Here is a 25,649-nt window from a genome sequence, read left to right on the forward strand (position 1 = left end):
CTGTATGTCAGTTACGATGTTCACTTTCACGCATATTTTTGATGGCTTTTTCACCAGTGGCATTTTTCCTGGGTGCATGAACCTCGCGATAATGTTTGCACACGATGCGTGACGCTTGAAGTAAGGTACAACAGCACAGGGCACTTCCAGACGCACTGCAGAGGTGTGAGGAGGTTATGTCCAAAATGTTAAATTCCAACATTTTGTGAGGTTACCGGTGCAGCTGGGCTTATGTCTAAACATTGCAAGGTTTCAAAAATCACGAGATTGTACTGCCACTGACAGCGGTGTTTGCTTTGTCATTTCAAAAAGTAGCTTGATGAGTGTCCAAAGTAACATTGGAAGTTTGGAGGGGACGCCATCTTGGTCCTAGCTCTCCACGTCCCCGACAACACAGGGGTTGCTTTCTCAGCAACATAGCACGGCAGTGGTGAAGGCCAAGGCAGGTACTGTAAAATAATATTGTAAGGAAAAGTATTTGTTACATGCTTTGTGAGTCGTTTCGTGGTACGTGCTAAGAATCGTCTTGAAATGAATTGCGTCTTGAGTTACACCGAAGCCATGATGGGCAGCAGCCTGCTAACGTTAGCTAGCCACTACAGTACTAGCTGGTGGTGTCTGACTGCAAATATATGAGGCAAACTAGCTAATTGGTCAATGTTAAGCACAGTACTTTAAACTACTGGTACTTTGTTCGCAATATAAGTTCAATTATTGACATGCTGAAGTGGAGTAGCGAGCGTGCTAGCTAGCAAGTTTCCGATACAGTGCTAGCAAGTTTCCGATACAGAATTTGCTATCCAGTTAACGTTAGCTAGCTACTACTAACTAACTGTCTCTACCGGCTACACGGACAACGTTAACTATTACCTGTATCGATTGTTAAATGTTGCATTTGCTAGCTAACAAGCTAAGATGTCTGATTTAAAACAGAGACGTGACATGGAGAACCCATGGATTCAGTATTGCGAGATTTATGGGTTTCTGTGTACAACATGAATATATATATATATGTACATGTACATGCATACAGTAGTTAACTAGAATTATTTACTCATATCGATAATGGTGTCTGGCGACCCTCGCCTTTTTTTACATTAAGTTGGGCTGGCATATTTTTATATTGCAGTAACCAGCTAAGTACACTTGTCACGAAACCCTACTGTGCAATGGATCATATTAGATTCAGAAACTGGTGTTTGCAATCAATTGTTTTGCACTCATTGACTATCAACAACTGTATAAGTGACTCAAGTATCCATGTGCTAATGGCAGTACAAGTATCCATGTGCTAATGAGAGTACAGCATGCACATTCAATTGTTTGTGTACAGGACGGTGGCAATAGTTTAATAGGGTAGTGTATTATTTTAGACAAGTAATCAGCCTAAATGTCCTGCATGACAACTCAAGTCTTTGTGATGGTCTTTGCATGAGTGGGTATAATTTCTGGAACGTTCCAACAGGAATCTGTTCCAAAAACGTCGTAAATAACAAGGTTGCCAACAAACAACGCATACAAGGTTGTAAAGCAGCAGAATAAGATACCAGGTAGGGATTGGGCTATTTAATGACGTTTTTCACTCATCACGTTTATTCCAAAAAATGTATCTCCTCACTCTGGTACCCTATGGACAAACATTAAGAATAAACTACGTGCTGAGTTGATGCCTATTCGGTGGCTAGTTAGCTAGGTGAATTGATCATGCTACTTTGTATGCCGCGTTTGTTGGTTTCCTTGTTACTTTACCAAGTTTTGTGAACAGATTCCTGTTAGAACTTTCCACAAATTATACCCACCCATCTTTGTTTGTACCAGGTAACAGTACATATTTAAAGCAAATGTTCTGTTTCAGCAGTGATGCACAGATTTCTAGACTTTGATGGTCAAATTCCTAAAATATTTACATTTTCTGAGCAAAATAATAAAAAATAAATAAATACAATTTTGGACATGACTGTAAAATCACTCAGAAATTATTTCAAAGTAATTTTAATTTAGGAAAGCTGTTCAACGCATAAATAGAGGCATATTCAATAATATCCCAGAGTTATCAAGGTTTGAAACGATTCTGTTTGGGATACTTGCGGTCAATCTGCGGTGTACAAATTATAACCATGGCCAGGTTTTCATCCAACATTTTTATGTTAAAGTACATGTCGTATAAAAAAAGGTAATCAGACTTAAGAAATGTTGACAAAACAAAATAGTGCGACGTTTTTGTCGGTAAAATGAATTAAGCCTTTTTGTGCACATATTGATATAATAACCATGTAGAAGTACATTTGAAGTTGCGCGACAATATGGTGTGTGGTTCTCGAATACCACTCGGGGAAACCATGTAGTTTGTTAGGCTACAGATACAATAAGGTAAATGAACTTCACGGTGAAAGTGCACGTACGTGGTGATAGAAAGCAGAATCAAATAAATATCGGGGGTTCTGGAGACATGATCGATTCTTGGCTGGCATTTGACAAATAAAAATCTCACTCTTTTGTCCATAGTTATCTCCTGTAGGCCAGCCTAACCGCACTGTATCTGCAATCTGTTGGCTAGTGTGCACGTGCCAAGACCAGAGTGGGCACATTAGTGACGTAACGCAAATTTTGAACAGTAAAGTTGGAATTGTAATGGAAACCCATTTAATAACTTGTATTCTTTATTCAGTTCATGAGAATTTAACCGCAGTTATTTTCATGTCCACTTGGTCATCACGAACAGCCTTTCATCCGCAACAGGTCAATTTGATGGGAAAACTTCTCGGGTGGGAAAATGTATATATTGTTTTTATGCGGATGCATGTTTTGTTTTTCCCCTAGCACTATGCAGCTGACTCAAATAACAAACTCATCATGAAGCTTTTATTATTTGAACCTGCTGTGTAGTGCTAGGGATAAAACCAAAACGTGCACACCCGGGGGAATGACCGAGTTTGGGAAACCCTGCTCTAGTCAGTCTAGTGCAACAGACTATATTCTGAAACGGGTGATAGGGTTGTCAAAGTTTTGTAATGCGGAAGACATTTTATATGGCAGTGTTTCTCAAGATTTATTTGATTTTTTTCCTGCAGTCTGCGCATTTTGTCATGGAGCTGAGGGGGGAAATGGCTGTTAATTTAAAGCTAATTTCCTGACAAATCTGCACATTCAATGGGTCCCCAATGGTTCAGAACAGTTTAAAAAGTGTTCTATAGCACCTGTCTTCATTTCAATCCTAAAATCATTAAGCAATCTGAAGTGGATAATGACATTTGGCAGTGAGCATTATTAAGTTGAGCATTATTTACTCTGTTACATGACATTTCTCAAGTTACTTCATGATGTACTGAAATATCTACTGGCAAGCTATAAAATTACAGCACTCTACATCACGAATCCCCGAGCTGACAAGGTAAAAATATGTCGTTCTGCCCCTGAACAAGGCACTGTTCCTAGGCCGTCATTGAAAATAAGAATTTGTTCTTAACTGACTTGCCTAGTTAAATAAAAGTAAAACTCACTTTACACTCAAATCAAAATCAAATGATCTTTGTCACATTTGCCAAATACAACAGATGTTGACCTTACTGTGAAATACTTACTTATGAGCCCTTAAGCAACAATGCAGAGTAAATCTTTTTATTTTATTTTTAAGAACAATTTGCTAAATGACCTAAAAGGAAAAATAGTAACACAAAAAAATAATATAGAAGCTATATACCAGGGATTTTCATGCGGGGTTAGGGTTAGTCAAGGTAATGTGTGTATGTATGTAGGGGAACAGTGACTAGATAATAAACAGAGTAGCAGCAGCAGCGTGTGTGTGAAGGAATGTGTTTGTGTGGCGTCAGTCAGGTTGCTCTCTGGTGCAGCTGTAGAACTTTTTTTCCAGGATCTGAGGTCCCATGCCAAATCTTTTCAGCCTCCTGGGGGGGGGAACAGGCATTGTTGTGCCCTCTTCATGACTGTGTTGGTGTGTTTAGAACATGATAGGTCCTTAGTGATGTGGACACCAAGGAACTGAGGGAGAGGTTTCCTCGCGCCACACTCGCTTGTTTTCGTTAGGTTGAATGTGGTAAATCATGGCTGGTTTTCCATTTTATGTTCTTTCTACTTTTCCACTTGATGAATGATGTTATTGATGAATGATGTTATTGCCATGCATAACTGCTGCTTATGATTACATTATCACTAAAAAATGCTAAATACCATAGTCTACATAATGCAAGTTCCACTTGGGCAGCTGTTGCATACAATTTATATTAAATCAAATGCATGTTTCTAATTGGAGATGCATAGCATTGTGTTGCACTGCATCTTCCTTGGTTTGTACGTAGATTCCCTAGGACCCCAGAGCACCACATTTTATTTAACCTCTACTCCACAAATGAGCTAAAGTGGCATCCATCTTGGGTGCCACGGAACCTGCTGTGGTACCTGATTCTTTGTGTCTCCAGGGTGTTGTCTCTTTTTTTTTTTTTTTTTCGCCTGTTTTGCATTCCCTGCCAGTTAGACTACCTCCATTTGGTGTTGCAGCACTCACCAGACTATGCAGATGAACAGCAAACTAATCTACAGTAGGCTAGTTGACAATAGGGATGTTAATCGGATAGCTGCCAAAAATAAATTTGACCAGTCATGCTTATTGGTTTATAGGGTCATTAGCATAATTGTGTTGTATTAAATTGGCTCGTGTATTTTCGTTATGTCTTCATGCATCTTATTTATCACACGCGCACTGCATACAGAGCCTAGTTTGAGGCGTGGAAAAGCCTACCACCTGTCAGACCGTACAAGAGTGGCTCAAGTCTGTAGGCTACTGGAGTGAAACCTACTTTTGTAAGTCCAGTCATTGGGCAACAAATAACCATTCTAAATGCAATCTCGTATTAAACTTTGGTGGCCACGATTTAAAAGGCGCTATTTTTATTTCTCAACTCGTAATTTAAGAGTGCCCCCCATTTGCCATTCAGATGTATAGGCTGTAGCCTGCCTACCGTTGACTATCAGCGAGTCACCCACTGCTTTGCAATGTGAGCTTGAGGCAGTAAAACCTGCACGTTTTACTACAAATGAGGCATGTCTTGCCTTGTGAAAATCCATTTCTAGAAACGTGGATGCAATTATTTTATAAAGACTTCCTCATGCCATTAACCAGCATTTCTCTCCTGTTCTATTGCTTTTCATATCAATTTTCTTTCGTTGTCCAGAAGCACAATCCTAGTCATATTAGTGACCCATCATAGTTGTTGCTATTAGATTCCCCCTCTTTCTACATTTCTAAAGGAGATTTTAATCTCTGTCACAACTGCTCGCATTAGGTTTAGAGCGGTGTTTTCCGCAAATTGCATTTTGGCAAATGTTTGAAAATTGCGTTTTATTAGCTGCTTCATTATAGGAGTTGCGTGTTCAATAACAGGCTACAGCCTTTTGAACTGTAAGACGATAAGCTTGCTATTGTTGCATGTATCCACTAAGCTCTTAATAAAAAATGTCCAGTCCTTTTATGCATCTGTAGTATCTGTAGTATCAGAGAGGAAGAGGCAAAGCAAGAGGTTTCACTCTTGCCAAAAATCTGTCAAATATGCTCAAGTCGTTTCTATGGGCTTATTTTGGGCCTAAGCTTGTCGACTGCCTTCCCGCCTTGGGACGACTGGCATTATTAGGGCGGAAACATAACATCTCATTATATATAGGTCTCTGATGCTATTATTATTATTATTATTATTTTTTTTATCCCATTTTCTCCCCAATTTTTCGTGGTGTCCAATCGCTAGTAATTACTACCTTGTCTCATCGCTACAACTCCCGTACGGGCTCGGGAGAGACGAAGGTCGAAAGCCATGCGTCCTCCGAAGCACAACCCAACCAGCCGTACTGCTTCTTAACACAGCGCGCCTCCAACCCGGAAGCCAGCCGCACCAATGTGTCGGAGGAAACACCGTGTACCTGGCCCCCTTGGCTGGCGCGCACTGCGCCCGGCCCGCCACAGGAGTCGCTGGAGCGCGATGAGACAAGGATATCCCTACCGGCCAAACCCTCCCTACCCCGGACGACGCTATGCCAATTGTGCGTCGCCCCACGGACCTCCCGGTCGCGGCCGGCTGCGATTGATGCTATTTTCTGTTGGTCACACAATAAATAAATAAAAATCCAAACAGTAACCGTTTGTTGACCAGTTAGAGCAAGGGTCGGGAACCTTTTTGACTAAGAGAGTCATGAAAGCAAAAAAAGTGGAAATTTATTTCAGTGAGAGCCATATAATATATTTTAAAAGTGAATTCAACTAAATGTCAGTATAATAAGCCTCTTAATTTGTCGAAGTGCCGCTTTACATTCGACAGTTTCATCAATGTAATTTTGTCATTGCAAATTAGACACACCGCAGAACCTGCTCTCTCCACAAAGGCGAATTCTTCGGTCCATTCGTCCTGAAATGTACAATACTCGTCATCTTTTTTTCTTTTCGCCATCTTCTTCGTCGAAGGGTTAGCTTTGAGCTAATGACCGAGCAGACTGATTCAAAAGGAGGCGTTTACCTGTTTTACCTAGCAACGGCCAACGTAGGCCAGTATCATTTAATTAAAATAATGGACAATTGCTCCTGCAGCCCTGAACAGGACATGAGCAGTGAAAAATCGATGGATGGATTAAAACAAGTGAGAATAGGCCTCCAGGGTGGCGCAGTGGTCTAGAGCATGCAGTGCTAGCTGCGCCACCAGAGTCTCTGGGTTTGCGCGATTGGATACCACGAAAATTGGGGAGAAAAGGGGATAAAAAATAATAATAATAAAAATTTAAAAAGGTGAGAATATTTTGTTTTATCTGCGAGCCAGATGCAATCATCAAAAGAGCCACACCTGGCTCGGGAGCCATAGGTTCCCGACCCCTGAGTTAGAGGGTCAGATAGACAGAAGCAAAATTGACAGAAATTTGCATCCCTAGTTGACATCATAGAATAGTAGCCTAAATGGGCTTTGAACTAGGCTATAGATTAGTTATTATTTTTGAATTGGCTTATTTTAAGCCTAATACCTTGCCCAAACCGGCTGCGCGAGTGCGCCATCGTGCATACATTTATTTTGCCCTCCCCACACCAAACGCGATCACGACACGCAGGTTAAAATATCAAAACAAACTCTGAACCAATGACATTCATTTGGGGACAGGTTGAAAAGCATTAAACATGTATGGTAATTTAGCTAGTTAGCTTGCACTTGCTAGCTAACGTAAATTTAATTTTTTAATTATATGGTAATCGCATCTAAACTTTCATTGTATTACCACGACTACCGGCAAAACAGTTTGTCTTTCTATCACCCACGTGGGTATAACCAATGAGGAGATGGCACGTGGGTACCTGCTTCTATAAACCGATGGGAGATGGGAGAGGCAGGACTTGCAGTGCGATCTGCGTCAGAAATAGGAATGAGTTCTATTTTAGCCCTTTGTTGGCGCGCGCAATAATTGAGTAACATGGATTTCAAAATTTATTTTGCGGCGCGCACGCTACGTGTCTGGTCTGGTCAGCATGTTAGCGTGGTTTATACACTGAACAAAAGTAGCCCTTTGTGAAGAAAAACTCAGTCTGAACGGCTGGGCCTGGCTCCCAAGTGGGTGGGCCCAGGCCCACCCATGGCTGCACCCCTGCACAATCATGTGAAATCCATAGATTAGGGCCTAATGAATTCATTTAAATTGACTGATTTCCTTATTAACTGTAACTCAGTATTCTTTCATTGTTGCGTTAATATTTTTGTTCGGTATAGTTTCTCTTTTTCACTTGATCTAGCTGATTAGGCTATCCCTCTTGCAATAAGGTGGCTGGCAAGCTTTATTTTTTTTGCTGTGGACATTTTGGAAAAATTAGCTGGAGTGGTCCGTTTCTCGAAATTAGAATTTGTTTTGCAGGAGAGTAGATTTGAACGATGAGTAGTCAGATTGTTCTTGTGGATTATGTGATGCCAATACAGGGAACAAATGCACTAATGAAAAACACTAATGAGTGATATCTGGTCTAATTTTAGGCAGTCTAGCTCTTGAATACATTTTTTCAGAACAAACCTATGTTGTAGTCAAATTGCTAGGTTGATGTAAGGGTGTTGATTTTAAGAGAGAACTGCCAGAGAATAATTTGATATACATGTTTGTTCTCTGTTCCAGCTCTGATACTTTGGTGGTGTTTGTGAAAGCCAAGTAAAACAGCCAGCCCCAGGTCCCTTCGGCCCACTGCGCTTGTGGGAATTGTCTTGGAGACAGGCCTGCATTGTTCTCCAAGCTCATGTTAGACAAGGTGGAGGATCTGTCGTCTTGTCTGTGGGTGCTGTAAACCACAAGCTGGTGGGAAACCACCATGGGTCGTACTGGCCTGAGTAGAGTGGCTTGTAATGTTTTGGTACTGGACACAGGAAAGACAGGGCATTGGCTTTTATTTGGGCATTTCCTCCACTGAGTCTTCAACTTTACTGGATAGATGAGTCGAATTCAGAACATTTATGTCAGTACCTGAGCACCCTTTTGAAACTGAAATGTAGACCCACTTTTGACAAACATTGCATTTGTATTGCCCTAAAATCTTTTTTTGCCTGATTCAGTTTTTCCCAAAATTCTGTTTAGTTTTCCCAGTTTTCAGGTTTTCGCTGGCAAATTCTGACTTTGTTAATAGAACATCACATTTTGTTGCTTTTCTTAGTCCACAACAATGCTTACACCACATCAGGAAACCTCTTTTAAGGTCTGGGGGGGAAAAAGGCCAAAAAAAGTTTTGGGTGTAGTTGCCCTTTAATGCAGGTGCGCACCATCAAGAGACATTGTTGGGTTAGTGACTTATCTGTAGCTCTCATGTGATTGCGGAGTTGCCACTGGATTGATGAAAGTAATCCTGACATCATTCTGCACACACCGACAAGGGCATTTTCAGAAAGATGCAGGGAAAATACAACCACTGATACATTTTGTTCATGTCTTATGATTAACTTGGGCAAATTAATGTTCTAATAAGTTAAATACATTTTTGAATTCCATTCTAATGTCTGGATTCAATTAGGTTTATTCAAAATCAGTGTCTCTCTGGCATTATCTATGGTCTGACTCTTGACAGTGGAAGTGGTGCGGCAGACATGATGCACTGACTGAACAGATCTTATGAGACCTCATAGCCGTTTGTAGATGCATATTAGAGCAAGGCCATGTCAGTAAAGTAGACCCCACGGAGTCTGCTCTGAGGCTGTAGCTTGGAGAATTCCCTTAGCTGAGCTGTCTTCCAGAGGCCCTCAGGCTTGAGGGAGATTGAGAAGAGGATTGGACTGTTTAGGATCCAGCCTAGTAGTTGAAATCCTGATTTTGCGGCTGTAGGCCGAATACTGTGTGCTTGTTTACATGTGAAATAATGAAGATATTGCGTAGGCCTGTTTTTTTAATTATTATTTTTAAATATTTTTTGGGGGGGGACTCGGAGGCTTTCAACTTATTCTTGAAAGTGTTAATAGTAGAATGCATAAGGTGTAACTTTTGAAATTGGGTAGGGTATCAGCAGTTTTCCTTTTGTAATGTCAGTCATTGTAGACCTTGAAGTCGGAAGTTTACATACACCTTAGCCAAATACATTTAAACTCAGTTTTTCACAATTCCTGACATTTAATCCTAGTAAAAATTCCCTGTTTTAGGTCAGTTAGGATCACCACTTTATTTTAAGAATGTGAAATGTCAGAAAAATAGTTGAGTGGTTTATTTAGGATTTTATTTCTTTCATCACATTCCCAGTGGGTCAGAAGTTTACATGCACTCAATTAGTATTCGGTAGCATTGCCTTTTAAATTGTTTAACTTGGGTCAAATGTTTCAGGTAGCCTTCCACAAGCTTCCCACATTAAATTGGGTGAATTTTGGCCCATTCCTCCTGACAGAGCTGTTGTAACTGAGTCAGGTTTGTAGGCCTCCTTGCTCGCACACGCTTTTTCAGTTCTGCCCACACATTTTCTATAGGATTGAGGTTAGGGCTTTGTGATGGCCACTCCAATACCTTGACTTTGTTGTCCTTAAACCATTTTGCCACAACTTTGGAAGTATACTTGGGGTCATTGTCCATTTGGAAGACCCATTTGTGACCAAGCTTTAACTTCCTGACTGATGTCTTGAGATGTTGCTTCAATATATCCACATCATTTTCCTGCCTCATGATGCCATCTATTTTGTGAATTGCGCCAGTCCCTCCTGCAGCATGCACCCCCACATGATGCTGCCACCCCAGTTCTTCACGGTTGGGATGGTGTTCTTCGGCTTGCAAGCCTCCCCCTTTTTCCTCCAAACATAACGATGGTCATTATGGCTGAACAGTTCTATTTTTGTTTCATCAGACCAGAGGGCATTTCTCCCAAAAGTACAATATTTGTCCCCATGTGCAGCTGCAACCCGTAATCTGGCTTTTTTTATGGCGGTTTTGGAGCAGTGGCTTCTTCCTTGCTGAGCGGCCTTTCAGGTTATGTCGATATAGTTCTCGTTTTACTGTGGATGTAGATAATTTTGTACCTGTTTTCTCCAGCATCTTCACAAGGTTGTTCGCTATTATTCCGGGATTGATTTGCACTTCGCACCAAAGTACGTTCATCTCTAGGAGACAAATGCGTCTCCTTCCTGAGCGGTATGACGGCTGTGTGGTCCCATGGTGTTTATACTTGCGTACTATTGTTTGTACAGATGAACGTGGTACCTTCAGGCGTTTGGAAATTGCTCCCAACGATGAATCAGACTTGTGGAGGTCTACAAAAAAAAATTGGATTTCTTTAGATTTTTCCCATTATGTCAAGCAAGGAGGCACTGAGTTAGAAGCTTCTCATAGGCTAATTGACATCATTTGAGTCAAACGCCATTACATCATTTTCTGGAATTTTCCAAGCTGTTTAAAGGAACAGTCAACTTAGTGTATGTAAACTTCTGACCCACTGGAATTATGATACAGTGAAATAATCTGTCTAAACAACAATTGTGGGAAAAATGACATGTCATGCATGAAGTAGATGTCCAAACAGACTTACCAAAACTATAGTTTGTTAACAAGAAATTTGTGGAGTGGTTGAAAAACGAGTTTTAATGGCTCCAACACAAGTGTATGTAAACTTCCGACTTCAACTGTATTTATGTCAGTAATGTCCAGATCAACAAGCCAATGTCAGCCTACATTTTTTTTGCTAGGTTTTGTAGCCCATTGATTTTGTTGGAATGTTTAACCTGTCTAGGATGAGGGTGCCGCTAGCGCCACTCCCCCCCCCACCCCCACTGAAAAGGCAGAGCCGCGAAATTCAAAAAAAAATTTTTTTTTAAATATTTAACTTTCACACATTAAAGTCCAATACAGCTAATGAAAGACACAGATCTTGTGAATCCAGCCAACATGTCCGATTTTTAAAATGTTTTACAGGGAAGACACAATATGTAAAGATGTAAATCTATTACCTAAAAACACATTAGCATAATCCACCATCTTTTATTTGTCCACCAACACCAGTAGCTATCACCAATTCGGCTAAACTAAGATATTTATAGCCCCTAACCAAGAAAAAAACTCATCAGATGACAGTCTGATAACATATTTATGGTATGGGATAGGTTTTGTTAGAAAAATTTGCATATTTCAGGTAGATGGCATAGGTTACAATTGCACCCACCGTCACAAATGGACTAGAATAACTACATAGAGCAACGTGTTTACCTACTTACTAATCATCAAACATTTCGTAAAAATACACAGCATATACTATTCGAAAGACACAGATCCTGTGAATACAGACAATATTTCAGATTTTCTAAGTGTCTTACAGCGAAAACACAATAAATCGTTATATTAGCATAGCACATAGCACATAGCAGCCCAGCATTGATTCTAGCCAAAGTGAGCGATAACGTCAACATCGCCAAAATATATTATTTTTTTCACTAACCTTCTCAGAATTCTTCAGATGACACCCCTGTAACATCACATTACAACATACATATACAGTTTGTTCGAAAATGTGCATATTTAGCCACCAAAATCATGGTTAGACAATGTGAAATGTAGCCCAGCTGGTGAGAAAATGTCCGTGCGCCATATTAGACAGTGATCTACTCTTATACATAAATACTCATAAACGTGACTAAAAAATATAGGGTGGACAGGGATTGATAGACAATTTAATTCTTAATACAATCGCGGAATTACATTTTTTTAATTATCCTTACTTTTCAATACAGTTTGCGCCAAGCGAAGCTACGTCAAAAAACATGGCGTCCTAAGCCACTAACATTTTTCGACAGAAACACGATTTATCATAATAAAAATGTCCTACTTTGAGCTGTTCTTCCATCAGTATCTTGGGCAAAGGATCCTTTCTTGGGTCTAATCGTCTTTTGGTGGAAAGCTGTCCTCTTGCCATGTGGAAATGCCAACTGCGTTCGGGATGAACTGGAAGCGTGCCCAGCCATTCACAGCGTTTCAGAAATAAATGTCCCAAAATCGCACTAAACGGATATAAATTGCTATAAAACGCTTTAAATTAACTACCTTATGATGTTTTTAACTCCTATAACGAGTAGAAACATGACCAGAGTAATATTACTCCCTCCACTAATGCTTGGAACAGGTGCGGGTCGGTGTCCTCTAGGCGCATGACGCAGCTCCAAAAGAGTGACTAGCCTCAGGGTTTTTTAATTTGTAGTGCCTGTGAACGCGCAATCGACCCCATTCAAATCGTCATCACGTAAAGGCATCCAGGGGAAGACGTAAGCAGTGTCCGTATACTCATAGCAATAACTGTGGCCTTTTAACTGACTCCAGATCAGGGGCCAACATTTCTGAAATCTGACTCCATGTCAGGGAAATTGCTGTAGAATGGGTTCTGTTCCACTTAGAGACAAAATTTCAACTCCTATAGAAACTATAGACTGTTTTCTACCCAATAATAATAATAATATGCATATTGTACGATCAAGAATTTTGTGGGAAGCCGTTTCAAAAATTACACGAATTAGCATAAATAGTGACAACAGCGCCCCCAGCCTCAACAGGTTACGTCCCTCCGATATCACATAAGGCATGGCAAAATGTGTAGAATTGCAAGAAATTAGCTTTATAACTGCAGAATGTTCCCCAATGATGGGAGGCCTGAGTGGATTTATGTGTGAACCACTGGTCTAGGCTATTATCAACTCTACTAAATGTAACTTTTATTTTACTAGGCAAGTCAGTTAACAAATTCTTATTTACACTGACAGCCAGACCCGGACAACGCTGGGCCAATTTTGCGCCGCCCTATGGGACTCCCAATCATAACCGGTTGTGATACAGCCTGGATTCGAGCCAGGGTGTTTGTAGTGACGCCTCTAGCACTGAGATGCAGTTCCTTAGACCTCTGCGCAACTAGGGAGCCCCATATAGCTTTAGAGCGCCATGTTTGGTTTGCCTCTAACACTCGTCAGGCATGTACCAGGATTAAGCCATGTTAAATATTTCTGTGTTAATATAATGTTATCTTGAGGAGTATAAATGTAGGAAATGTCTCCCCTGCTCTGTTCAGATGTGAAGTAATAAAACATTTAGCCTATTAAATGTTTCAGAATTTGCTTTCAGCTGTTCTTTTGTGTGTGACGAGGGAACAATCCAATTTGTTTTGCTTTGTCACTCACTCCCTTATTTTAGTTTGAGCTAAATGGATAGCTCTGTGGTAATGCCTTGTTTTAACAGATTATCTGCCGCCTTAGATGATCAGAGTATCCCCCAGGACTAATTATCAGGCTTATTCTGAAGGCCTTCAGGGTTCTAAGTCAATCGCATTATTACCTTGCAGTTAAGACTTTGTGCCAGGCAGAAGCTGACTTGCCTTGTTAAATGAGCTCTATACCCGATCTCGGTTTTTCTGGCCAGAGCTTCAGAGCAAATCTACTAAACTCAACAAATGAAGTAGTTTTCAGATAATGGTGTATTTTTCAGCAGTTTATCATTTTTGTCATGAAAAAAATAAATACAAGACGGACAGTCTGGTTTTCCTTTTGTATAAAGGAATACAGTGGATAGACACAATTATACTGACTAGTAGGCTGCATGAAGATAGAATTCAGCCTCGCTTACAGATTGTAACATGTGATTTTACTAAAGAAATATAATTGTGTCCATTATATTGGGAGTTACAGGTTAGGTACTGTTTGGTGTAGCATATTTTTGACCCAGCTTGGCAATTTACTGTCGTCGTCCACGATTCATGGAAACAGGAGTGTCGTAAAATGTCCAGTTGCAGGGTGTCCGTTTCAATTTAGAATTTTCTCCGTTATTAAAGTAGTCCAACAATGTGTACGCTGCCATCTTGTCTATTTCAAGTCTTCTCTCATTGATTGAGACATTTTTTTAAGAGACTCCTGTTTCCACGAATCAAGGACGAAGACCCTATCGCCAAGGTTGATTAAGTGCTGTGCTACTCCAAACAGTACCTACCCTGTAACTCCTAGTATAATGGATACCCATCTTTATTTATTTATTTTAAATCCCGTTATCTGGTGTTAGACTGCAGGCTGAACTCAGCTACATATTGTGTCAGGACTAAGCCCTTTCTCAAGGCATATATCACTCATGTCATGGAGAGGTGCCATGTTCCTCTGAGTCTTGTTGTACAGCTATGAAACTGAACTGACCTGGTTCAGAGGTGGGAGTGGTGGCGGCTGGGGGTTCAAGCTGTAATGATGTATGATCATGATGCAGTCAGATCTCATCTGCAGCGTTGGATGAGTTAATGTTGTCACGATACCAGAATTTTTACTTCGATACCACAACAACAAAAAAGGAGTACCAGCCAAAGTCACAGAATGGCACTTGATCCGGACAAACTCAGCTACTGCTCTGTTCAATCGTTTGCCATCTTTTGAGTTTAAAATCATTCCATTTGAACATATGTACTTCTTTAAAAAAAAATAAGAGCCATGTATGTGTTAATGAATAAATTATACAATCAATTTGACTTTGGTAAAAACAATCTAACTGCAAAACAAGATGGTTATCATTTATTTGAATGGTAAATCTCCAGTTCTTGGTCTATTCACAATACAGGTGAATGCATATTATTCAATAGGAGTGTGTGCATGTGTTGAGTTACTGAGCTTGTTAGCTGATTTCATATAACAAACAATCCTTTCCATTTAGGAATTATTTAATTGGCTGCTAGGAGAACATTATTTTATTGTACTGATCAACAACATTTGCATAAAAGAAGCAATCTCTTTTCTAAAAGTGTGCGCTCTAAGAAAGTAATTAAGTCATTCACAGGCAGAGTTCAGCTTGGAGGCAAGCGAGACTAAGTAAATGAATTGTTTTTGATGACCGTCAGCTTTGAAATCAGCATATTTAGCATTATGGTTTGCATATTATCACAAACTACTTGAGTAGTGAATTCATTCAGCTGGAAGCTAGCAGGGTAAGTTGGCCTACAATTTAAAGCTGGAAGCTACTGGTATCATCTTCATTGCATAAGTGTTCTAGCCTGTTTTGGATGTTGTTTTGCGCACAGTAATGAACAGTTTCAACCTCTACATGAGTGGGGAGCAGCCCAGGTGGCTCTAGCAATGAATAAGTAGAGCAGAATCTTTGCTCTTCACCCTATAAAGGGGCTGTGCTGATGGACTTGATCCTCTCAATCATGTGAGACATTTTTGACAGAAGTACCGAACATAAAACAAAACAAAAAACGCTACTCTTTTTATAACAAAAGTACCGACGTTTCGGTAAACCATGCAACACGAGTAGGCAATAAGTGGTTTACATGATAGTGTGCAGGTTCTGAGGTGTTGCTCCTCTCTTCCAGGCACCATGGAGGAGCTGCACAGCCTGGACCCCCGGAGACAAGAGCTGCTGGAGGCTCGATTCATGGGCGGTGTCAGTGGCAGCACCGGGGGCAGCACTGGCAGCACCAGCGGGGGAACCAAAGTGAGTGAGCGTGCGTCGCCCCCCCCCCGGTCCTCATACACTGTTTCCCCTATATTAATTTAGCAGCCATGGCCCGCCGTTGCCGCCACTCCAAAACATATGATTCTACTTTTTTATATATACATACTGAACAAAAATATAAATGCAGCAATTTCCAACATTTTAGTGTTACAGTTCATATAAGGAAATTAGTCAATTGAAATAAATCCATTAGGCCCTAATCTATGGATTTCACATAACTGGGAATACAGATATTCTTCTGTTAAACAGATACCTTAAAAAAAAAGTGGGGTCGTGGAACAGAACCAGTCCGTGTCTGGTGGGAACACGATTTGCCTCATGCAGCGCGACACATCTCCTTTGCATAAAGTTGATTTTATTTAACTAGGCAAGTCAGTTTAGAACAAATTCTTAATCCGGCCAAACCCTAACGACACTGGGCCGGTTGTGATGCAACCTGGAATCGAACCAGGGTCTGTAGTGGTGCCTCTAGCACAGGGACCTTTTCAGCTTCTAGGATTCATGTACAGATCCTTGCGACATGGGGCCGTGCATTATCATGCTGAAACATGAGGTGATGGCAGCGGATGAATGGAACGACAATGGGCCTCAGGATATCATCGCTGTATGTCTGTGCATTAAAATTGCCACTGATTTTAAATGCAATTGTGTTCGTTGTCCGTAGCTCATGCCTTACCATACCATAACCCCACTGCCACCATGGGGCACTCTGTTCACAACGTTGACATCCGTAAACCGCTCACTCACACGACCCCATACACTGTCTGCCATCTGCCCGGTACAGTTGAAATCGCCGTTCATCTGTAAAGAGCACACTTTTCCAGCGTGCCAGTGGTCATCTAAGGTGAGCAATTGCCCACTGATGTCGGTTACGATGCCGAACTGCAGTCAGGTTAAGACCCCGGTGAGGACGACGAGCACGCAGATGAGCTTCCCTGAGGCGGATTCTGTCAGTTTGTGCAGAAATGATTCGCTTGTGCAAACCCACAGTTTAACCAGCTGCCTGGGTGGCTGGTCTCAGACGATCCCGCTGGTGAAGAAGCCAGATGTGGAGGTCCGGGGCTGGCGTGGTTACACGTGATATGTGGTTATAAGGCCGGTTGGGCGTACCGCCGTATTCTCTTCAATGACGTTTAAATGGAATATTCTAATGAACTTTTGTTTTGCTTTCAGGCCCTGACAAACAATGAATGTTCAAATCAAAGTTTTGGAAGCCTGGGGTCCTCCAGTGACAAGGAGTCAGAGGTATGTTTATTAACATGATGTTCTTAAAGATTTGAGTGAAAAATGGATGTGAATGTGCATTTTGTTTTGAACGGGCTGTCAGACAGTATAACTGGTGTCCACGGCTTTTCTGGATTTGTTTTAGTCTTTGACGTTCCATCTTGTTTGGCTCAGACCTATGTTTTGATTGGAAGTGGGCTGGTTGGTGTGAGCAGGGAGATCACACGGAGAGTGAGTGAAGGGGAGAGGAGCTGGGCCCTGTTATCCTCCTTGTCGCTGGTGAGAACGTCAGACGCAACCTTAGATGGCGCTAGAGAGAATAAAAATGTGTGTAATCTTGCTGTAATTAAACTGTTCTTGTGACGCATAATGCCACGCGCTCTCACATCTCTGTACAAACACGGTTTGTGCCAGACCCTGCCAGGGCAGCCTGATCACGGGCGTCATCATCCTGCATGCTTAGCCTCGCTCCACGCTGTTCTCCTGTGTTTTGGCAGCACAGCTCGCTAATGAAGGTTAAACACAAATGGCCTCCAATTTGTAGGGGCAGCAGTGTCGCAAATCTTGTGTGGGGTGGAGGACTCCCAACATCGCTGACTGTAGGGTTAACCTAAGAAGCCTGAACCTCTGCAATGTGGAGTCTGCACGTATATTAGCAACCTGACTGTGCGGGTGATTGTCTGCTTCCCTCCCGTCTAGTTCATCGGGTGGTGTAATAAGTCACTGATGGAGGCCTGTGTGCGAGCATGATCGAGGAGGCAGAATAAAACCTCTCTGGCCTTTTCTGCCACAGACATGATGAATCTGCACAGATATCACCCAAACAGATGCCCCCCCCCGGCCCCCATACGTCACACCCTCCCTAATGATGCACTGGTGAAACTGTCAGACCACCGCCTGTCAGCAGATTCCCTGCATAAGACTCTGTTCTGGGGCCTACAAAATCTTGTTTTGTAGAATTATCACGAGGATTCCTGTGCCCTGTTGAAATGGGCTCCTCATGTTAGACTTCGATTTGGTTTGTTTTTTCAGTTTAACCATTGTAATTTTTTTTTTTTTTTTAAGGTCCAGAAATAATCCTCATCCTCTATCTTAGAAGTCGTTGATTCAATGAAAATGGTTGATTTTCGGGCCTCCCGGGTGGTGCAGTGGTCTATTGCACTGCTTCGCAGTGCTAGCTGCGCCACCAGAGTCTCTGGGTTCGCGCCCAGGCTCTGTCGCAGCCGGCCGTGAACGGGAGGCCCGTGGGGCGACGCACAATTGGGCTAGCGTCGTCCGGGTTAGGGAGGGTTTGGCTGGTTGGGATATCCTTGTCTCATCGCGCTCCAGCGACTCCTGTGGCGGGCCGGGCGCAGTGCGCGCTAACCAAGGGGGCCAGGTGCACGGTGTTTCCTCCGACACATTGGTGCGGCTGGCTTCCGGGTTGGAGGCGCGCTGTGTTAAAGAAGCAGTGCGGCTTGGTTGGGTTGTGCTTCGGAGGACGCATGGCTTTCGACCTTCGTCTCTCCCGAGCCCGTACGGGAGTTGTAGCGATGAGACAAGATAGTAATTACTAGCGATTGGATACCACGAAAATTGGGGAGAAAAGGAGATTTTTTATTTTTTATTTTATTTAAAAAAAGGTTGATTTTAGCTGATTCCTTGCTTTGTTGGGCGATTAACTTGTTTTCTTATGTTTAGCTCATAAACTGATTTGAATCAGACATTAGAAAAGGCTAGTTAGTCTGTGCTACAGTTTAGTTACCTGCTGTAGTTGCTTTTCCTCTATTTCTCACAGCCTGTGGCTCAAAACTGCCAACGGGGGACTACATCGGCCATAAATAAGCATCCTCTCCCCACTGGAAGTTTGCACAACTACCTTATTAAAGCTTTCCATTACAATTGATCTCTTTTCAGAACAGGCTAATTATGAGCTCGATTAATTATGCATTTTGGTTTTATGTTGAACTCATTCTCTGTACCCCTCCTGCCTTTTTTCTGTTTGCAGAGCTCAGACGTGAAAAGGGGGAGCTCTCCTGCATACTTGGTAGGTGCTCATTGTATTCGGAATACTAGGCTATGTTCCCCGTCCCTTTTCAGCTACTGGGCGGCAGGCAGCATTGGTCGGTCAGTTCACCTACATTCAGTAATCCTTAGCAGGCTGTAGACTTGGGATTGATGTGTGGCTGCTACAGTGTATTCACTATGCTTTTGTTTTTCAAACACAGACATTTTAAATCCTAATCTGGACATTTCAAGGAATCAAAATGACTGTACTTGTACAACCGACCAGATAGTGGTCATTGGTGAAACAGTTTGTCCTTTACAGACTCCTGAAAAGAAACACTCTGAATCTTCCAGAGGAAGAAAGAGGAAACCTGACACCCAGTCAGAGAACAGCCAAGGTAACTTCCCTCAAGCTGTTTCTGTTGTACTCCAGATACAGTCATCGATGTCTGAAAGTCAATGCTAATTGTATTTTCTCTCTCACAGGGAAGTCTATTGTGCGAGGACCCAAAATTAGTGATTATTTTGATGTAAGTTATTCTTTTTGGGGGGGGGGGGGTAAATTGAAATGATACTCTTATCGTGAGTGACCCGGGCTAAGTCCCTGTGTCGTGAAGCACCACATTTGATGTTCAGCAGAGAGGCTTTCTGTTTTTTAGAGAATATCAATGAAGCCGTGATGTGATCCATTTCACACACAGGCCAGCTCTGAAATGAACAAAACCGGACATAAAGGAAGCTTTCTGTGCCAATGTTGTTGCCAAGTGGCGGGCAATGATGTCACTCACACTGGTGGTCTCTCTCTCTCCAGTTCCATGGAGGGAACGGGTCCAGTCCTGTGACAGGTCTCCCCTCTGTGATCCGCTCACCGCAGAACTCACATTCCCACTCTGTGCAGTGTTCCAGTGTAAGTAACCCCATATCCACTTCAATTCCTTTATCGTTTGTTGGCTTTATAAACGTATGAAGAAAGCATAGTAGCCTTGTCCAAGCCAGAATGGGACATTTAATTAAAAAAAAAATATATATATATATATATATATGTATATATATTTAACACAGTCAATGTTTCCAAGAAATTGACGGTACCATTTAGATACGCTAACAATTGTTGTCCCTTGGGTTTCAGATTAGGCAAAACAGCTCATCGCCTACGAGTCAGTCTTTTGGGGAACACGTGATGCATCCAAAGCAGTTAGCAATCAAATGTGTGCAGGTGAGAATGACCACTATAGTATGCGTGTTCAGCACTTTGGATTGTGTGTCGCGAATAAATTCTTAACTCATTGTTTATTTGTTTTTAATTGCAGACTGAGCTGACCGGGCTCAAGTTGGCTGCTCTGGAGATGAACAAGAACCTGGACCTTGAGAAAAAAGAAGGCAGAATTGATGATTTGCTTAGAGTAAGGGAAATATGGCTAATGGACAGAACACATCAGCAGAACATTCCTAACTCCCTCATTGAGTTGAAGTATCAGTGATGTATTACTGTGACACCGCTGAACACACGGATCAATTAAAAAGGCTTGCCGTGCTGCACGTAGACTTAAAGTGCGTACAAAAAATGTTATTCAATGCTAGGCTGACATGCTTGGGAAGTTGGCCGCGACGTTCTTATTTCTACGGTAGGAGTGTTAAGGGGGCTTTGGTTTTACTAGGGTTGTAATATGATGAACCTGATTTGTTTCTTCTCCATAGGCGAACTGCGATCTCAGGAGACAGATAGACGAACAACAGAAATTACTTGAAAAGTACAAAGAACGCTTAAATAAATGCATCACCATGAGCAAGAAGTTGCTCATTGAAAAGGTACTTCCCTTTCGTTTCAAGGCGGAATCTAATTATTATTTTTTTCATTGTGACAAGTCTATGAGTGCAGTGGTATGAGTACTCCGTGACGTCTGTCATTGTTTGTTGCCTAGAGCACCCAGGAGAAGCAGGCGTGCCGGGAAAAGAGTATGCAGGACAGACTACGGTTAGGCCATTTTACCACCGTGCGACATGGAGCCTCTTTCACAGAGCAGTGGACCGATGGCTTTGCCTTCCAAAACCTAGTCAAGTTGAGTATCTTGGTCTCCGTGTCAAAGTTGTCTCAAGTCAACTTAACCATATCACAGTTGAGAAATGTTTCGAGCTACACGTCTTTCTCTTTCAACAAAGTTCAGGTATGGAGGAAACGTTTGTAGAATTTGTACTGGAGTGTGTCATTTTCCTCTTATTCTAAAGGCTTATCCAGGGTAAAACGCAGGCTTGGCAGAAATGGTATTGATTACATAGAACATCTTTATCTGCAGACAGCAAGAGTGGATAAACCAACAGAGGGAGGATATCGAGAAGCAGCGAAAACTCCTAGCCAAAAGGAAACCCCCATCGTCCAGCAACTCCCAAGCACCAACCACAAACTCTGAGTCAAAGCAACGCAAAACCAAGGCAGTGAATGGAGCGGAGAATGATCCATTTCTGAAGCCCAGCCTACCTCAGCTGTGAGTGCCCTTGTCCTCCCTACCTTTGGCTAAGCACACCAATATGCTAGATACTGTTGCTTTCATTTTTCATGATCTTTTGTTGGTTCATTCCAAAGGTTGACTCTAGCTGAGTATCACGAGCAGGAAGAGATCTACAAACTACGACTCGGGCATCTCAAAAAGGTCAGTGTGCCAACCTGGCAGATCTAGATAACACGAGCTGAGCTTTTTTTTTGTTTAATATGTCGCATTGTTCAAGTTGATTCAATCGTGATTAGACATCCTGACACTGTTCACTGATGTAGAACCACTAACAGTTTCACTCTGCTTAGATTCTGTGGACATTTTCCCTGGAAAATTTCCCCTCAACCTATAGTTAATTCAATTGTTTCCCCTGTGAATAAGCATCAAGAGGGTTTGCCCTAGAGACAGACTTGCTACCAAGTCAACCGTTAATATTTAATACAAGGCACGTCAGCCGAGGCATAGAAGTGAGTTTTGATGAGCTCCCCTCTCCTTGTAGTGAGTCCTCTGATGTTCCTCTGTATGTTTGTGTGTGAATCATTAATAGGAAGAAGCAGAAATCCAGGTGGAGCTGGAGCGTCTGGAGAGAGTGCGGAACCTTCACATTCGGGAACTTAAGAGAATAAATAACGAGGACAGTTCACAGTGAGTATGATCACTGGCGTCTCTGTGACGTCAGGGAATACGCACAGGGGCTCGTGCTGACAAAGATTGTTCAGTTAGACACTGGAGAGGCAGTCATGGTGCTTGTCACAAGTCATTTTCAATGTCCGTGTTTTCCATTCAGCCACTCGATGTAAAATGAGCCTGTTTATTTCGCCCCTGACTAGCATTTCAATAACAAGGTCCCTCTTTCTAGGCATTAGTTGTTTTTGAGTTGGTGAAAATCCTACCATCAAGTTCATTCCTAATGAGATTCTGACCTTGTTTTTTTTTAAGATTCAAAGACCATCCGACTTTGAACGAGAGATATCTACTGTTACATCTTCTGGGAAGAGGAGGCTTTAGTGAAGTTTACAAGGTGAGTTTATATTTGACCTGTGTATTCATGTTGTCAGTTTGCATCTACAAGTCTTTGTTTGAGTGGACCAGTCCAGAACCTTTCTGTTATAGGCGTTTGACTTGATTGATCAACGCTATGCTGCTGTGAAAATTCATCAGCTCAACAAGAACTGGAGAGAGGAGAAAAAGGAGAATTATCACAAGTATGTTCCACATTAAATCGTTTCCATTTTCTCTGTTCTTATTCTTCAACACTGTGTGGCGGAATCGAGTCAGTTTTATGAATCAACGGACAGTTTAAAATAAAATGTATTTACTGTAATGCACCGGCTTTAAGCTTATTGTTCTACTCCAACCGCTTAATATCTGGGTTATTCAGTCATACCTCCACCTCGCTGTGCTCCTACTGCCTGGTGTCATTCAGTTGGTTGCCCGTGGTAACACTGCTCACCTTGTTGCAGACATGCCTGTCGGGAGTACAGAATACACAAGCAGCTGGACCACCCCAGAATCGTCAAGCTGTATGACTACTTCTCACTGGACACAGACACGTAAGTTAACCTTGCTTATTGTACTGACTTGTATATATGTGTCTCGTCACTGCCGTTTACACATTGCTCATTTTACGATGCCCCCAAAGGTTTTGCACAGTTTTGGAATACTGTGAAGGCAATGACCTGGACTTCTACTTGAAGCAGCACAAGCTGATGTCGGAGAAGGAGGCCCGCTCCATCGTCATGCAGATTGTGAATGCGCTCCGATACCTGAACGAAATCAAGCCCCCCATCATCCACTATGACCTCAAGCCGGGTGAACGAACGCTCGCACACACCGGAATGATATCCCATACTGGGAGGGCTCCAATTATTTCTGATGCAATGTACTCATTTGTTCTGTTCCAATTTCAAGGTAACATCCTGCTTGTTGATGGCACAGCGTGTGGGGAAATCAAAATCACAGACTTCGGTTTGTCCAAAATCATGGACGATGACAGCTACGGTGCAGATGGCATGGACCTGACATCACAAGGAGCAGGGACCTACTGGTAAGAAGTGCCACCGCATACACATCTGTGTCATGGGACCAGCAAATGATTTAAGTGATATGATGCTTGACATGTGGGCAGATACCATTTAGTTTTTGTTTTCTCAAAGGTACTTGCCTCCGGAGTGTTTTGTTGTTGGCAAAGAACCTCCAAAGATTTCCAACAAGGTGGACGTGTGGTCTGTGGGTGTCATCTTTTTCCAGTGTTTGTATGGAAGAAAAGTATGTTTTTAAATAACTGGTTTTATTGATTTACCAAAATGAGTGTCGTGAAAATAAGTTGATGCTGAGCCTTATTTCTCTTTCAGCCATTCGGCCACAATCAGTCTCAGCAGGATATCCTGCAGGAGAACACAATACTTAATGCAACCGAAGTTCAGTTTCCTGTCAAGCCTGTTGCCAGTAATGAAGCAAAGGTGAGAGATCATTTGAGTTCTGCTTATTACAATCTGACTGCAATTGTCACTTCTACTTCATCGTCTTTATAATAGTTTTGCATTGTTTTATGATCAATTCCTGTATTTGGCGTTGCTTTTGTCGAGACCTCTGGTATTCACCGTAAAGTACAGACATCACAGCCCTTTTTGAGATGCATTTCTGTCCAGCCATAGCCGTTATGATCACCAGCATACTCAACATATTGCTCTGTTTAATAATTTTAATTGGTTCTCAGTGCCCGTGTTTTGAACGATGTCGCCTTTTATTCCCTAAGGCCTTTATAAGGCGCTGCCTGGCATACAGGAAGGAGGACCGGTTTGATGTTCACCAGCTGGGAAGGGATTCCTACCTGCTTCCTCACATGAGGAGGTCCAACTCTTCAGGGAACCTGCAGATGGGTGCCGGTGGCTCAGGCCCTGCCGCCTCCAGCATCATTTCATACTGAGGGCTGGTCCTGGACTGACTGAATTACTGCATGGCTGCCCCACGCCTGCAGATCCCCCACAGGACCGTGCGTGGGGGAGAGGAGCTACATGCCAACTAGTGGTGTATGGAAGGACAACAGGGGGTCCGGTCCGTTGGCCATAGACACTGCAGACTGAATGGTGTGGAGTTTGGCCTTCACCTGGACTGTGCTGAGTTTCAAATGGGTGTTTTCTGAAGACTAATGAAAGGATGTTTAAAGAACATAAGTGAATGACCTTGTAAAGGTTGAATAGAGCACTGCTACAAAGTACCTTGAAGAAATGTGACTGGACACTTGAGTTTGTTTTGCTGGTGGAAGCCTTATAGGGCCTTAGGGATAACTGGCAGCCGACCGTTTTAGAATCGTTAACATCCTCTTGCAAGGGTGCAAATGCTTTAGCTGCGAAGAGTTTCCTTTTTCACCATCAATTTGGCTGTTTGTTTGTTTTCAGCGAAAGTGTTAGGTTTTAATTTGAGTTGTACAATTAGCTATGAGAATGTAATTTTAGCATACAAGTGGCATTATTGTCATTTAGGCCCAGGCAGCATACTAATGTTGAATGCACAAAATAACCAAATGTAGACAAATGGCAATGTACAGAATAATTTTAAATAATTCCTTCAAGAGTAAATGTATATTTGCTGTACAGAAGATTTTGAATTGCAGCTGTACCATGGTTTAACAATTTCCCTTGTACATTTATGTCCTGGGGTCTTCATTTTGCTGCTTTTGATGTTACTTTTTAAAGGGCTGTATGATCCACTTTGGGTACAATTGTACAGTTCTATAAAAAGAATAAATGATGACTATGATAATAAATGCCAGGAAATCACAGCATGTCATACGAGTGACTTCTTTTGGAGACGTTGGTGGGAGAAGCGCTCCGCTGTTCCTTGATGGATAAGGGCTTCATTATTGAAACTGAGGGGAAGATCAAAGTAGGATGAGTACTCCTTGTTGCTGCAGTCAGGCATCTGAGACCAGATGCTGACCTTCAGGTTATTTGCAGGTATGGAGTCACACTGCCCAATAAAACAGGCTTGCTTTGGGTCTAATGC

General features: G+C 42.1%; 1 pseudogene; it reads left to right on the top strand.

Annotated features, from left to right (window-relative positions):
* Window positions 1-122: 122 nt before the first annotated feature.
* LOC129816282 (serine/threonine-protein kinase tousled-like 1-B) lies at window positions 123-25,425 on the top strand (annotated as a pseudogene).
* Window positions 25,426-25,649: the final 224 nt, after the last annotated feature.

This window comes from Salvelinus fontinalis, chromosome 19, assembly GCF_029448725.1.
Source record: "Salvelinus fontinalis isolate EN_2023a chromosome 19, ASM2944872v1, whole genome shotgun sequence".
NCBI classification, from domain to species: Eukaryota; Metazoa; Chordata; class Actinopteri; order Salmoniformes; family Salmonidae; genus Salvelinus; species Salvelinus fontinalis.